Below are 14,867 nucleotides of genomic sequence, written 5' to 3'. Positions count from 1 at the left end.
GCCAGTCTAAAAGTGAAAGTGCAACCCATGAAAAAACAGACAGTTATGGACCATTTTATAACAAAAAATAAGCCCAATGAAAATCATAACAAGACACTTACTAGATCAAATTTCAAACCATCGCAGCAACAAGGCAGTCGTTAATGGACAAATGGTTGAAAAAGGACAGAAAAACAATGAAAATTGGGAACATTTTCACCGAAGAAAGGCAGGAACCCACAAACAGTGAACCAGCAAGCCACACGGCAAACACTATGAAAACCATCCCAGGAAAAAATTAGGATTTTTTACCACTAAGTACACTAGCGCAAATACTGAGGTAAATGATCAAGCAAGAAATGATTCCCTCCCTGTCCCTAATTTTAAATTACTCCATCAGAATGTTTGGTCACTCCCGAATAAACTAAATGAAATAGAAACAATATTAAATGTTCTAAATGATATTTCTGTACTATGCTTTACAGAACACTGGATCAAACAAGATATGTTTGAGCAAACATACCTTCCTCAGTTCAAACTTGCAAGCATGTTTTGTAGGAAAATATCGAGTCATGGTGGTACTTGTATATATGAACCATTGACCTTGCTGTTGGCGGGGAGGCTTGCGTGCCTCAGCGATACAGATAGCCGTACCGTAGGTGCAGCTACAATGGAGGGGTATCTGTTGAGAGGTCAGACAAATGTGTGGTCCTAAAGAGGAGCAGCAGCTTTTTCAGCAGTTGCAGGGGCAACAGTCTGGATGATTGACTGATCTGGTCTTGTAACACTAACCAAAACGGCCTTGCTGTGCTGATACTGTGAACAGCTGAAAGCAAGGGGAAACTACAACCATAATTTATCCCGAGGGAATGCAACTTAACTGTATGGTTAAATGGTGATGGCGTCCTCTTGAGTAAAATATTCTGCAGGTAAAAAAGTCCCCCATGCGGATCTCCGGGCGGGGACTACTCAGGAGGATGTAGTTATCAGGAGAAAGAAAACTGGCATTCTATGGATCGGAGCGTGGAATGTCAGATCCCTTAATCAGGCAGGTAGGTTAGAAAATTTAAAAAGGGAAATGGATAGATTAAAGTTAGATATAGTAGGAATTAGTGAAGTTCAGTGGCAGGATGAAAAAGACTTCTGGTCTGGTGAATGCAGGGTTATAACTACAAAAGCAAATAGGGGTAATGCAGGAGTAGGTTTAATAATGAATAAAAAAAATAGCAGTGCAAGTAAGCTACTACAAACAGCATAGTGAACACCTTATTGTGGCCAAGATAGACACGAAGCCCACACCTACTACAGTAGTACAAGTTTATATGCCAACTAGCTCTGCAGATGATGAAGAAATTGAAGAAATGCATGCCGAGATAAAAGAAATTATTCAGAGAGTGAAGGGAGATGAAAATTTAATAGCCATGGATGACTGGAATTCGATAGTAGGAAAAGGAAGAGAAGAAAACGTAGTAGGTGAATATGGAATGGGGTTAAGGAATGAAAGAGGAAGCCGCCTGGTAGAATTTTGCACAGAACGTAACTTAATCATAGCTAACACTTGGTTCAAGAATCACAAAAGAAGGTTGTATACATGGAAGAAGCCTGGAGATACTGTAAGGTGTCAGATAGATTATATAATGGTAAGACAGAGATTTAGTAACCAGGTTTTAAATTGTAAGACATTTCCAGGGACAGATGTGGACTCTGACCACAGTCTATTGGTTATGAATTGTAAATCAAAACTGAAGAAACTGCACAAAGGTGGGAATTTAAGGAGATGGGACCTGGATAAATTGCAAGAAGCAGAGGTTGTAGAGAGTTTCAGAGAGCATTAGGGAACGATTGACAAGAATGGGGGAAAGAAATACAGTAGAAGAAGAATGGGTAGCTTTAAGAGATGAAATAGTGAAAGCAGCAGAGGATCAAGTAGGTAAAAAGACGAGAGGTAATAGAAATCCTGGGGTAACAGAAGAGGTATTGAATTTAACTGATGAAAGGAGAAAATACAAAAATGCAGTAAATGAAGCAGGCAAAAAGGAATACAAATGTCTGAAAAATGAGATTGACAGGAAGTGCAAAATGGCTAAGCATGGATGGCTAGAGGACAAATGTAAGGATGTAGAGGCTTATTTCACTATATGTAAGATAGATACTACAGGAAAATTGAAGAGACCTTTGGAGAAAAAAGAACAACTTGAATGAATATCAAGAGCTCAAATGGAAACTCAGTTCTAAGCCAAGAAGGCAAACAGAAAGGTGGAAGGAGTATATAGAGGGTCTTTACAAGGGCAATGTTCTTGAGCACAATATTATGGAAATAGAAGAGGAGGTAGAAGAAGTTGAAATGGGAGATATGATACTGCGTGAATAGTTTGACAGAGCATTGTAAGACGTAAGTCAAAACAGGTCCCGGGAGTAGACAACATTCCATTAGAACTACTGATAGCCTTGGGAGAGCCAGCTCTGACGAAACTCTACCATCTGGTGAGCAAGATGTATGAGACAGGCGAAATACCCTCAGAGATCAAGAAGAATATAATAATTCCAATCCCAAAGAAAGCAGGTGTTGACAGATGTGAAAATTACCAAACTATCCATCTAATAAGCCAGGCTGCAAATTACTAACACGAATTCTTTACAGATGAATGGAAAAACTGCTAGAAGCCGACCTTGGGGGAAGATCAGTTTAGATTCCGTAGAAATGTTGGAACACGTGAGGCAATACTGACCCTACGACTTATCTTAGAGAACAGATTACGGAAAGGCAAACCTACATTTATAGCATTTGTAGACTTAGAGAAGGCTTTTGACAATGTTGATTGGAATACTTTCTTTCAAATTCTGAGGGTGGCAGGGGTAAAACACAGGGAGCAAAAGGCTATTTACAATTTGTACAGAAACCAGATGGCAGTTATAAGAGTCGAGGGACATGAAAGGGAAGCAGTGGTTGGGAAGGGAGTGAGACAGGGTTATAGCCTCTCCCCAATGTTATTCAATTTGTATATTGAGCAAGTAGTAAAGGAAACAAAAGAAAAATTTGGAGTAGGTATTAAAATTCATGGAGAAGAAATAAAAATTTGGGGTTCGCTGATGACACTGTAATTCTGTCAGAGACAGCAAAGGACTTGGAAGAGCAGTTGAACGGAATGGACAGTGTCTTGAAAGGAGGGTATAAGATGAACATCAACAAAAGCAAAACAAGGATCATGGAATGTAGTCAAATTAAATCGGGTGATGCTGTGGGAATTAGATTAGTAAATGAGACACTTAAAGTAGTAAAAGAGTTTTGCTGTTTGGGGAGCAAAATAACTGATTATGGTTGAAGTAGAGAGGATATAAAATGTAGATTGGCAATGGCAAGGAAATCATTTCTGAAGAAGAGATATTTGTAACAACGAGTATAGATTTAAGTGTCAGGAAGTTGTTTCTGAAAGTATTTGTATGGGGTGTAGCCATGTATGGAAGTGAAACATGGACGATAAATAGTTTGGACAAGAAGAGAATAGAAGCTTTAGAAATGTGGTGCTACAGAAGAATGCTGAAGATTAGATGGGTAGATCACATAACTAATGAGGAGGGATTGAATAGAATTGGGGAGAAGAGGAGTTTGTGGCACAACTTGACAAGAAGAAGGGACCGGTTGGTAGGACATGTTCTGAGGCATCAGGGGGGATCACAAATTTAGCATTCGAGGGCAGTGTGGAGGGTAAAAATCGTAGTGGGAAACCAAGAGATGAATACACTAAGCAGATTGAGAAGGATGTAGGATGCAGTAGATACTGGGAGATGAAGAAGCTTGCACAGGATAGAGTAGCATGGAGAGCTGCATCAAACCAGTCCCTGGACTGAAGACCACAACAAACATTGAATTCAATAGTGTAACTAAATACCATAAACTGTCCTGTGAAAAAGATATACAACTCTCTATTGCTGAACTACCAAGGCAAAATACAGTTATTATTTGTGTGTACAGGTCACCAGATGGAGACAAAAAAGTGTTTTACATGGAGGAACTCTTGGAAGAAATTCACTCTCCCAAGAAAAATGTAATTATGTGTGGTGACTTTAATATTGATTTCTCGAAATCCAAAAAATTCAGAGATTAAATTATAAATTTATTACAATCGTTCAATATCAGCCCAACGGTAACTGAACCAACTCGAGAAACACCTAGCTCTGCATCTATTATTGATCAGATCTTGATAAATACGTGCAAATATGCCTATAACACACAAGTTGTAAACATGGGTTTTAGCGATCACTATGCTCAAATTCTTGCAATGAATGTTTCAGGACACCAAATTCCCAGTTGAATACAACACACTGTAAGGAATTTCAGTATAAAGAATGTGGAATACTTTTGTTCTCTCCTAGAGGATGAAAGTTGGAAAGACGTATATGACTGTAATGAGACCAATGAGAAATGTGATAAGTTGATGGCTACATTCAAACATTTTTTTGAAATGGCTTTTCCCAAGCAAACAACTATGTTGAACTCTACTCAAAAAACAAATAAGTGGATTACAAAAGGGATAAGGATATCATGTCAAAATAAAAGGAGATTGTACGAGTACTGCAAGCATAATACCAGTCCTGACTTTATTGCATATTTCAAAAGATATAAAAGAATACTAACATGAGTTATTTCAAAAGTAAAAAAACTAGAAAATGACTAAATATTGTGTGATTCCAAAAATAAAACTAAAGCAACCTGGCAAATTATAAGGAAAGAAATGGGTACCAGGCCAGTTAATATAGTAATATAGAACCATGGACCTTGCCGCTGGTGTGGAGGTTCGCGTGCCTCAGCTATACAGATGGCCGTACCGTAGGTGCAACCACAATGGAGGGGTATCTGTTGAGAGGCCAGACAAACGTGTGGTTCCTGAAGAGGGGCCGCAGCCTTTTCAGTAGTTGCAGGGGCAACAACAGTCTGGATGATTGACTGATCTGGCCTTGTAACAATAACCAAAATGGCCTTGCTGTGCTGGTACTGCGAACGGCTGAAAGCAAGGGGAAACTACAGCTGTAATTTATCCCGAGGGCATGCAGCTTTACTGTATGGTTAAATGGTGATGGCGTCCTCTTGGGTAAAATATTCTGGAGGTAAAATAGTCCCCCATTCGGATCTCCGGGCGGGGACTACTCAAGAGGACATTGTTATCAGGAGAAAGAAAACTGATGTTCTACGGATCGGAGAGTGGAATGTCAGATCCCTTAATCGAGCAGGTAGGTTAGAAAAATTAAAAAATGAAACGGATAGGTTAAAGTTAGATATAGTGGGAATTAGTGAAGTTCGGTGACAGGAGGAACAAGACTTTTGGTCAGGTGAATACAGGGTTATAAACACAAAATCAAATAGGGGTAATGCAGGCGTAGGTTTAATAATGAATAAAAAAAATAGGAGTGCAGGTAAGCTACTACAAACAGCATAGTGAACACATTATTGTGGCCAAGATAGACACGAAGCCCATGCCTACTACAGCAGTACAAGTTTATATGCCAACTAGCTCTGCAGATGGCGAAGAAATTGATGAAATGTATGATGAGATAAAAGAAATTATTGAGATAGTGGAGGGAGACGAAAATTTAATAGTCATGGGTGACTGGAATTCGAGTGTAGGAAAAGGGAGAGAAGGAAACATAGTAGGTGAATATGGATTGGGGCTAAGAAATGAAAGAGGAAGCCATCTGTTAGAATTTTGCAAAGAGCATAACGTGTATCATAGCTAATACTTGGTTGAAGAATCATAAAAGAAGGTTGTATACATGGAAGAATCCCGGAGATATTAAAAGGTATCAGATAGATTATATAATGGCAAGACAGAGATTTAGGAACCAGGTTTTAAATTGTAAGACATTACCAGGCGCAGATGTGGACTGCAGATTAAAATTGAGGAAACTGCAAAAAGGTGGCAATTTAAGGAGATGGGACCTGGATAAACTGACTAAACCAGAGGCTGTGCAGAGTTTCAGGGAGAGCATAAGGGAACAACTGACAGCAGTGGGGGAAAGAAGTACAGTAGAAGAAAAATGGGTAGCTCTGAGGGATGAAGTAGTGAAGGCAGCAGAGGATCAAGTAGGTAAAAAGACGAGGGCTAATAGAAATCCTTGGGTAACAGAAGAAATATTGAATTTAACTGATGAAAGGAGGAAACATAAAGACACAGTAAATCAAGCAGGCAAAAAGGAATACAAATGTCTCAAAAATGAGATCGACAGGAAGTGCAAAATGGCTAAGCAGGGATGGCTAGAGGACAAATGTAAGGATGTAGAGGCTTATCTCACCAGGGGTAAGATAGATACTGCCTACAGGAAAATTAAAGAGACCTTTGGAGATAAGAGAACCACTTGTATGAATATCAAGAACTCAGGTGGAAACCCAGTCCTAACCAAAGAAGGGAAAGCAGAAAGGTGGAAGGAGTATATAGAGGGTCTATGCAAGGGCAATGTACTTGAGGACAATATTATAGAAATGGAAGAGAATGTAGATAAGGATGAAAAGGGAGATACGATACTGCGTGAAGAGTTTGACGGAGCACTGAAAGACCTGAGCCGAAACAAGGCCCCGGGAGTAGACAACATTCCATTAGAAGTACTGACTGCCTTGGGAGAGCCAGTCCCGACAAAACTCTACCATCTGGTGAGCAAGATGTATGAGACAGGTGAAGTACCCTCAGACTTCAAGAAGAATATAATAATTCCAATCCCAAAGAAAGCAGTTGTTGACAGATGTGAAAATTACCGAACTATCAGTTTAATAAGTCACAGCTGCAAAATACTAACGTGAATTCTTTACAGACGAATGGAAAAACTGATAGAAGCCGACCTCGGGGAAGATCAGTTTGGAGTCCATAGAAATATTGGAACACGTGAGGCAATTCTGACCTTACAACTTATCTTAGAAGAAAGATTAAGGAAAGGCAAACCTACGTTTCTAGCATTTGTAGAGTTAGAGAAAGATTTTGACAATGTTGACTGGAATACTCTCTTTCAAATTCTAAAGGTGGCAGGGGTAAAATACGGGGAGTGAAAGGCTATTTACAATTTGTACAGAAACCAGATGGCAGTTATAAGAGTCAAGGGGCATGAAAGGAAAGCAGTGGTTGGGAAGGGAGTGAGACAGGGTTGCAGCCTCTCCCCGATGTTATTCAATCTGTATATTGAGCAAGCAGTAAAGGAAACTAAAGAAAAATTCAGAGTAGGTATTAAAATCCATGGAGATGAATTAAAAACTTTGAGGTTCACCGATGACATTGTAATTCTGTCAGAGACAGCAAAGGACTTGGAAGAGCAGTTGAATGGAATGGACAGTGTCTTGAAAGGAGGATATAAGATAAACATCAACAAAAGCAAAACGAGGATAATGGAATGTAGTCAAATTAAGTCGGGTGATGCTGAGGGAATTAGATTAGGAAATGAGACACTTAAATTAGTTAAGGAGTTTTGCTATTTGGGGAGCAAAATAACTGATGATGGTTGAAGTAGAGAAGATATAAAATGTAGACTGGCAATGGCAAGGAAAGCATTTCTGAAGAAGAGAAATTTGTTAACATCGAGTATAGATTTAAGTGTCAGGAAGTCGTTTCTGAAAGTATTTGTATGGAGTGTAGCCATGTATGGAAGTGAAACATGGACAATAAATAGTTTGGACAGGAAGAGAATAGATGTGGTGCTACAGAAGAATGCTGAAGATTAGATGGGTAGATCACATAACTAATGAGGAGGTACTGAATAGAATTGGGGAGAAGAGGAGTTTGTGGCACAACTTGACGAGAATAAGGGACCGGTTGGTAGGACATGTTCTGAGGCATCAAAGGATCACAAATTTAGCATTGGAGGGCAGTGTGGAGGCTAAAAATCGTAGAGGGAGACCATGAGATGAATACACTAAGCAGATTCAGAAGGATGTAGGTTGCAGTAGGTACTGGGAGATGAAACTTGCATAGGATAGGGTAGCATGGAAAGCTGCATCAAACCAGTCTCAGGACTGATGACCACAACAACAACAACAACAACAGAGCTGATTATGAATAAAAATAAACTTACTAATCCCAAACATGTTGCAAGTGGTTTCTGTGCTTTCAACAATTATTTCTCAAATGTAGAACAGCAGTTTATAAATACCCATCATGACAAACAGCCAACCAGTCACTCAGTTAAAAAAATTCATTCAAACAAATTATTTCTGTATCCAGCAACACCTGAGGAACTGTCAAGAATCCTAAAAGAATTTAATAAATATTCAGTGGGTGTTGATGAGATACCAGATGTTTTTATCAAAGCTAGTGCAACATTTATTGTGGAACCACTAACGGACATAGTAAAGTCATATTTTGAGAGTGGTGTATTTCCAAATAATCTAAAAACTGCAAAAGTAAAACCTTTGCATAATAAGGGTTAAAAAAAGTGATACTGCTAATTATAGAGCAGTTTCAGTTTTGTCAGGCTTCAGCAAAATTATGGAAAAAATGTTCCTTAGAAGATTAAAAGTTTTCTTAAATAAAGAGAGGCCCATAAGTGACTCCTAACATGGGTTCAGAGCTGGAAAGTCAACTCAGTCAGCAATTTTTGCTTTCTTAAATGATGTATTAAAAGCAGTGGATGATAAATAACATGTATCTGGGATATTTCTGATCTAAGTAAAGCCTCTAATGTAATTTATCATGACATTCTCTTGTGTAAATTAAGTAATTATGTAATTAGCAGTCAGTATGAAAAGTGGATCCAGTTGTACCTCAGTAATTGTCAGCAGATTACAGAAATAAAACACAAAGATTGTGAAACCCAAAAAAATTCTACTTTTTTACAGTTATGAGCAGAAAATCAAGTATGGAGTCCCAGAAAGGTCAGTTCTAGGACCTGTCGTATTTCTGCTGCATATAAATGACTTGGCTAGTAAAATATGTGATGGAACTACTGTACTGTTTGCAGGTGACACTAATATTCTAATTAAATCACAGAATGAGGAAAATCTGCAGGAGGCTGAAGTATCAGTTATGCGTACCTTAACACACTGGTTCAAGACCAATAGGTTCATCATAAATTCTGAAAAAACTGTAGCAGTTAACTTTCATACCACACAAAACCTCCATCCTGCAAACCCTGTTTTCACTATCAAAGGAAAAAATGTGTTGAAGGTCAGTCATACAAAATTTCTTGGTGTACATCTTCAGGCAGATCTGAAGTGGGAGGTACACCTAAAAAATTTAAATAAGAGACTGAATTGACTAGCATATGCTGTTAGGATCCTCCTCAAAATACAAGCTGCTCATCAGTGCTGACAATGTATCATTGCAGTATACAGTCACTACTTGTTGTTGTTGCTGTGGTCTTCAGTCCTGAGACTAGTTTGATGCAGCTCTCCATGCTACTCTATCCTGTGCAAGCTTCTTCATCTGTTCCTAATGCAGCCTACATCCTTCTCAATCTGCTTAATGTATTCATCTCTTGGTCTCCCTCAATGATTTTTACCCTCCACGCTGCCCTCCAATACTAAATTGGTGATCCCTTGATGCCTCAGAACATGTACTACCAACCGATCCCTTCTTCTAGTCAAGTTGTGCCACAAACTCCTCTTCTCGCCAGTTCTATACAATACCTCTTCATTAGTAATGTGATCTACCCATCTAATCTTCAGCATTCTTCTGTAACACTACATTTCGAAAGCTTCTATTCTCTTCTTGTCCAAACTATTTATCATCCATGTTTCACTTCCATGCATGGTTACACTCTATACAAATACTCTCAGAAATGCCTTCATGACACTTAAATCTATACTCAATGTTAACAAATTTCTCTTCTTCAGAAATGCTTTCCTTGCCATTGCCAGTCTACATTTTATATCCTCTCTACTTCGACCATCGTCAGTTATTTTGCTCCCCAAATAGCAAAACTCCTTTACTACTTTAAGTGTCTCATTTCTTAATCTAATTCCCTCAGCATCACCCGAGTTAACTCGACTACATTCCATTATCCTTGTTTCGCTTTTGTTGATGTTCATCTTATATCCTCCTTTCAAGGCACTGTCCATTCCGTTCAACTGCTCTTCCAAGTCCTTTGCTGTCTCTGACAGAATTACAATGTCATCGGCGAACCTTAAAGTTTTTATTTCTTCTCCATGGATTTTAATTCCCACTACAAATTTTTCTTTTGTTTCCTTTACTGCTTGCTCAATATACAGATTGAATAACATCGGGGAGAGGCTACAGCTCTGTCTCACTCCCTTCCCAACCACTGCTTCCCTTTCATGTCCCTCGACTTTTATAACTGCCATCTGCTTTCTGTACAAATTGTAAATAGCCTTTCACTCCCTGTATTTTACCCCTGCCACCTTTAGAATTTGAAAGAGAGTATTCCAGTCAACATTGTCAAAATCTTTCTCTAAGTCTACAAATGCTAGAAATGTAGGTTTGCCTTTTCTTAATCTCACTTCTAAGATAAGCCTTAGGGTCAGTATTGCCTCACGTTTTCCAACATTTCTACAGAATCTAAACCGATCTTCCCTGAGATTGGCTTGTACCAGTTTTTCCATTCATCTGTAAAGAATTCACGTTAGTATTTTGCAGCCGTGACTTATTAAACTGATAGTTCGGTAATTTTCACATCTGTCAACACGTGCTTTCTTTGGGATTGGAATTATTATATTCTTCTTGAAGTCTGAGGGTATTTTGCCTGTCTCATACATTTTGGTCACCAGATGGTAGAATTTTGTCAGGACTGGCTCTCCCAAGGCTGTCAGTAGTTCTAATGGAACGTTGTCTACTCCCAGGGCCTTTACTGCTTGCTCAATATACAGATTGAATAACATCGGGGAGAGGCTACAACCCTGTCTCACTCACTTCCCAACCACTGCTTCCCTTTCAGCAGTATCATATCTCCCATTTCATCTTCATCTACATCCTCTTGCATTTCCATAATATTGCCCTCAAGTACATCACCCTTGTATAGACCCTCTATATACTCCTTCCACTTTTCTGCTTTCCCTTCTTTGCTTAGAACTGGGTTTCCATCTGAGCTCTTGATATTCATAAAAGTGGTTCTTTTTTCTCCAAAGGTCTCTAATTTTCCTGTAGGCAGTATCTATCTTACCACTAGTGAGATAAGCCTCTACATCCTTATATTTGTCCTCTACCCATCCCTACTTAGCCATTTTGCACTTCCTGTCGATCTCATTTTTGAGACGTTTGTATTCCTTTTTGCCTGCTTCATTTACTGCATTTCTGTATTTTCTCCTTTCATCAGTTAAATTCAATACCTCTTCTGTTACCCCAGGATTTCTATTACCCCTCGTCTTTTTGCCTACTTGATCCTCTGCTGCTTTCACTATTTCATCTCTTAAAGCTACCCTTTTTCTTCTACTGTATTTCTTTCCCCCATTCTTGTCAATCATTCCCTAATGCTCTCCCTGAAACTCTCTACAACCTCTGCTTCTTTCGATTTATCCAGGTCCCATCTCCTTAAATTCCCTCCTATGTGCAGTTTCTTCAGTTTTAATTTAGAGTTGATAACCAATAGATTGTGGTCAGAGTCCACATCTGCCCCTGGTAATGTCTTACAATTTAAAACCTGGTTCCTAAATCTCTGTCTTGCCATTATATAATCTATCTGAAACCTGTCAGTATCTCCAGGTTTCTTCCATGTATACAACCTTCATTTATGATTCTTGAACCAAGTGTTAGCTATAATTAAAGTTATGCTCTGTGCAAAATTCTACCAGGCGTCTTCCTCTTTCATTTCTTACCTCCAATCCACATTCACCTACTACATTTTCTTCTCTTCCTTTTCCTACTATCGAATTTCAGTCATCCATGGCCATTAAATTTTCATCTCCCTTCACTCGCTGAATAATTTATTTTATCTCGTCATGCATTTCTTCAATTTCTTCATCATCTGCAGAGCTAGTTGGCATATAAACTTGTACTACTGTAGTAGGCATGGGCTTTGTGTCTATCTTGGCCACAATAAGATGTTCACTATGCTGTTTGTAGTAGCTTACTCGCACTGCTATTTTTTTATTCATTATTAAACCTACTCCTGCATTACCCCTATTTGATTTTGTATTTATAACCCTGTATTCACCTGACCAAAAGTCTTGTCCCTCCTGCCACTGAACTTCACTAATTCCTACTATATCTAACTTTAACCTATCCGTTTCATTTTTTAATTTTTCTAACCTACCTGCCTGATTAAGGGATCTGACATTCCACTCTCCGATCCATAGAATGCCAGTTTTCTTTCTCCTGATAACTACATCCTCCTGAGTAGTCCCCGCCCGGAGATCCGCATGGGGGACTTTTTTACCTCCGGAATATTTTACCCAAGAGGACGCCATCACCATTTAACCATACAGTAAAGTTGCATTCCCTCGGGATAAATTACGGTTGTAGTTTCCCCTTGCTTTCAGCTGTTCACAGTATCAGCACAGCAAGGCCGTTTTGGTTAGTGTTACAAGACCAGATCAGTCAATCATCCAGACTGTTGCCCCTGCAACTACTGAAAAGGCTGCTGCCCCTCTTCAGGAACCACACGTTTGTCTGGCCTCTCAACAGATACCCCTCCGTTGTGGTTGCACCTACGGTACAGCTATCTGTATCGCTGAGGCACGCAAGCCTCCCCACCAATGGCAAGGTCTATGGTTCTTGGGGGGGGGGGGGGGGGGGGGGGGGGGGGGGGAGTAACTATTTATGTACGGAATAATTTTTTGGGGGAATTCTGCAAATACTACAAAAACATAAAATACAGGAATAAATTATCAGGGTGAAAAAAAAAAAGCTACAAGTAAGGATTCCTGTAGAACCTTTTTTAAAACTCTGAAAACAACGCCACTGTCTTTCTTGTATATATATGAAATACTAATTTTCACAATAGGAAGCATCTTAAAAAAAATGAAAGTCTCTTCAAACGCAACTATGATATACACACATATGAAACTAGACAGAAGATGAACCTACACAGGAACACAGTAAATACAAACTTAAGCAAAAGGGGAGTGTATCATTCTGGAGCTATGTTATATAACCATAAGCCTTCTTGCCTAAAATGCATACCAACATTAAATGCATTTAAAATAAAGTTAAAACAGTTCTTTCTTGACTATTGCTTCTATTCTTTGTCTGAGTTTATGGAACATCATAGTAAGTAAACCTCATTTACCAAATTTCACTAATTGTCAATTCATAATATAGTTCACATTGTGCTTATCATGTCATCTCACTTAATAACTGCTATTATCACTTGTAGAAACAATGTAGTACACCAATCTACATTATTATGCATTTTTATTATGTCAACAATGTAGTCAAAATGACTACTATATAGTAAACTACCTAGGTTTACCACTGTCCTGTATCACATGTACAAACAATGTATGAAACTGATTCTTGGGCCAATAGATAAATAAATAAACACTGTTTGTAGCACAGGTGACGATATATGTATAAAAGAAAATAATTTTATTTTTCTAGGTATCCAACCAAGTTCACAATTCCACTTTTATGCACAATAGTTTTATGACTGAATGAGTCATCGGGTGCTGCAAACAGATCTAAGACTTTGCTCAAGCACCCAGTAACATGGATAGACACTTATAACTATTCCTTCCATAAGTTACACAAGGAAAACCTCAGATTTTTTTTAAATTATTACAATTTACAAGAACAACTATTGATCACTGTGTAAGCAACCACAGAGATAACCTTCATCTAAAGTGTTATCACAAACAGAATGGGAAATGCATGATTAATATTTAGCCTCAAATAGACGCTGTGTTGTGTTACAGTACTCTTAAAGACTATCACAAAACTTTTTAGATGACTGAAAACTCAATTCAAGCTTCAAGTGAGCCCTTTATGCTTTTGACATAGCACCTCACAAGCAGCTTGTAATCAAATTGTGTACTTATGGAATATCATCCCAGTTATGTGACTGGATTTTTGATTTCCTGTCAGGGAAGTCAGAGCTCATAGAAACTGATGGAAAGTCATTGAATAAAATAGCAGTAATATCTGGCATTCCTCGAGGCAGTGTTATAGGCTCCCTGCTGTTCCTTATCTATATAAATGATTTAGGAGACAATCTGAGCATCTGCCTTAGGTTATTTGCAGATGATGTTTTCATATATCATCTAGTAGAGACATCAGAAGATCAACATAAATTCCAAAATGATTTAGAAAAAATACCTTTATGGTGTGAAAATTGGTCATTGACTCTAAGCAATGAAAAGTGTGATGCGATCCACGTGAGTGCTAAAAGGAGTCTGTTAAACTTCAGTTACATGACAAGTCAATCACATATAAAGGCCGTAAATTCAATTAAATACCTACTAATTACAATTACAAACACTTTAAATTGGAAGGGACATGCAGAAAATACTGTGGGGAGGATAAACCAAAGACTGTTTTATTGGCAGAATCTTTGAAGCTACAACAGATCTACTAAAGAGACTGCCTACACTATGCTTGTCTGTCCACTTTTGGAGTAAAGCTGCACAGTGAGGGATCCTTACCAGACAGGATTAACAGAATACGTTGAAAAAGTTCAAAGAAGGGCAGCATGTTTTGTGTTATCGAGAAATAGGGGAGAGAATGCCATGGACATGATACATGATTTGGGATGCACATCATTAAAACAAAGGTGTTTCATATTGTGGTGAGATCTCCTCCAAATGTGAAAATATTTTCTTGATGCCAACCTATGTAGGGAGAAATGATCATCACAATAAATAAGGGAAATCAAAGCTTGCATGGAAACATATAGCTGTTCATTTTTTCTACATGCTGTTTGAGAGTGGAATAACAGAGAATTATTGTGAAGGTGTTTCGATGATCCCTCTGCCAGGCATGTAAGTGTGATTTGTACTGTATTGATGTAGATGTAGATCTTGCATA

The sequence above is a fragment of the Schistocerca serialis genome, chromosome 10, assembly GCF_023864345.2.
Source record: "Schistocerca serialis cubense isolate TAMUIC-IGC-003099 chromosome 10, iqSchSeri2.2, whole genome shotgun sequence".
Taxonomy (NCBI): Eukaryota; Metazoa; Arthropoda; class Insecta; order Orthoptera; family Acrididae; genus Schistocerca; species Schistocerca serialis.
The sequence above is the reverse complement of the archived record's forward strand: the minus strand, read 5'-3'. Positions refer to the sequence as shown.